Raw genomic sequence first — 2908 nt, forward strand, 5'->3', positions numbered from 1 at the left:
ATGCGGGACGTCGTCGACTCCTACTGCGTGCTTCTGCTCTTCATCAACGCGCATTCCCTGTCACAACAGGCGACTCATCATCCCCCGTTGACGTACGTGAGATGCAAATTACCAACTCAGTATAAAGCAATAGATTTAGCTGTTGATTTCCATCCATTCACGTACAGTCGGATGCAGGCTCCTGAACAATACTATCATCTTGATTATGTTTTGTTGGGAACGCAGGATTCACGAGGTGAATGATCCAATGCAAAGTCAAAGCGTACAATCAGTGAGCAATCACCCCAAAGTTAAAGCAACTCGTGACGCTCAACGGGCCAACAACGATATTGGCGAGCGAGGAGCCAACAATATATGCAGCCAAACACACGACACCGACCTGGCTGGATGTGAGAGGAGCTTGCCTGCTATACTGATTTCCCATGCATAACTGTACAGGGAAGAGACTGATGCCGATAGTTCCATCATTGGTACAGTACTAGATTTCTTCTCATTTGATGCAAGCAAAAATGAAGAATGCAACACATATGTATACGTAAGCTGCTTGGAAAGTTTACTCGACATATGACAAGAATTAGATCAACAAGGAAACCGACGACTCGCGACCTTTTGGCATGTATCAACAAACTGACACTTATCAATCATGCAAAAAATCAAGATTGACTTTTCCTAAGAATTTGCTGAATTATAAAGTGAGGTGGACCCTAAAGCCCCCGGTGCCATTGGGGAAGTGGAAGGCTTCAACGCACCAAAAGCTGATCTTTTGGGGAAATTCCTGAATCGGTGCAATACAGATACAGTAGAGACATCGGCCATACCCTAAAGGGGCACTAGTCACTAGACACACTATTGAAATAGGATACGGCAAACCAATGACTGGGAGTTGATTATGGCATGAATCACACACTAACCTAATACTAGACTCGCCAAAGAATGGGAGTTGATTATGTCCTAGTGCAGGGGCGGAGTCAGGATGAAAAACGAGAGGGGGCAAAGATGTATATGTATTTTTTTCTCAGAAACATATATCGAACTAATGGCTAAATAATTAAAAACAACCACACAAGCATGCATATAGTGTGTAAGAAGCAAAATCACACAGTTTCTTACAAGATAATGTTATCACACACATAATTAATTAATTATGATAAGTTTATTGCCAAAGTAAGAGTAACTAACCACTTAAGGTCTCCCGCAAAAAAAAAAACCTAACCACTTAAGGCACAATAACTTGAATATATCGTTCCTATTTGTTGGTATGTCCCTGATTTCTAGCCTTCAACCCGTATGAAGAAGAAACATGTTTGAATATAGAGAGCATATAAACATCTCTCCATTAGCCTTCCTGTCAGTGCCAAATATTTAACGTGAGACCGTGAAGGCAGAATATTACTATAGATTTTATTTTACTCCCATCTGCTCAAACTTATTCATATGGAATTGTTACGGGAACCTAGATTCAATCAACTTAATTACCAATTTGTACATTATAATTTATACACATGGATATTTGATACAATTCACTACCTTTTTGACATGGAAATCAGAATAAAATAATAATTGGGAAATTAGAAAGAAAAAAAGAGAGCTAAACCTAGGGCGAATGCCCCCACAAGCCTGTACGTGGATTCGCCCCTGTCCTAGTGTATATTACTTCGAAAGAATCAGGAGGCCACTAGAGATAAATTGAGATATTCTCAAATAATTGGCTTGCCTATGTATTTAGCAAGCGCCACGGGGCCTGATATTTTGCTTGTTGTGATAAAACTAAGATGTTTTATTTTCAATCCGGGATTTGTCTAAAAGGTATCATGAGTTATGTATTCACTATGTCGAGTATCCAAGAATACCTAAAGGGTATAGTGACTCAAATGTGATTTCTGATACTTATAAGATGAAGGTCACGAGTGGATATATATCCACTCTCGATGGTGACGTTGTTTTATGAGAGTCTTGCAAACATACCATCTTAACAAGGTCAGCAATGAAAGCAAAATTCACATCACTGGACACAACTACAGCTGAAGCGGAATGGCTTTATTAACCTTTAATGGACTTGCCGGTGATCGAAAAAACCATACTGTCTATCCTCATGAACTATGACAACCAAACTGTAGTTGTCAAAGTGAACAGTTCAAAAGATAACACGAAGAGTTCAAGACATGTAAAGAGAAGATTAAAATATGTTACAAAGTTCAAAAACTCTTGAGTAACAGCGTTGGATTATGTTCTAGCTATTAAAGCTCTGGCAGATCTTTTTACAAAAAGTCTATCAAGGAATGTGATAGACAATGCATCAAGGAAGATAAGTTTGAGTCCCACAATAGTTGTCTAATAGGAAACCCAACCTATGTGATCAGATATCTTATGAAGAAGGACCTGGCTAAAATAAACCTTTGTAGTTGGTGAGATAACTTAATAAAGTTACTCCACAGAAGATGCAGTTGTCTCACTGGTACTATAAGGCGTTTGCTTATGAAGGCGAAGATGTCGCCCTACAAGGAAGGCTTTAAAGAACACATGTATATCAGTTGCACTACTGATTACAGTCTGTGAGATCGGATAATCTCCAATAAGCACATAAAAATCGAGGAGTATGACTTGTTTGTTCCACTCGCGGGATAGACTTGGCAGCCATGCACTAGTAATGACATTTAGTGAAATGTGTTCGTTCATAGTTCATTGTTCAGTTGCGAATGAGTGTAGATACTTTGTCTAGGTGGGTGTTGAATCTTAATCTACATGCGGTTTCTAATTTTGAACCGCCTTCAAAGAAAAATAACCACCTCCACTGGATTATCAGAGGCGACTTTGGTCGGCTTGGTCACAAATGCCTTCGGTGGCCGCTGCTAGCTAGTACTCGTTTTTGTTAGAAGCGAGAGAGAGGATTGGTAGAATAGTTCGTTGT

The sequence above is a fragment of the Aegilops tauschii genome, chromosome 6 (genome assembly GCF_002575655.3).
Source record: "Aegilops tauschii subsp. strangulata cultivar AL8/78 chromosome 6, Aet v6.0, whole genome shotgun sequence".
Taxonomy (NCBI): Eukaryota; Viridiplantae; Streptophyta; class Magnoliopsida; order Poales; family Poaceae; genus Aegilops; species Aegilops tauschii.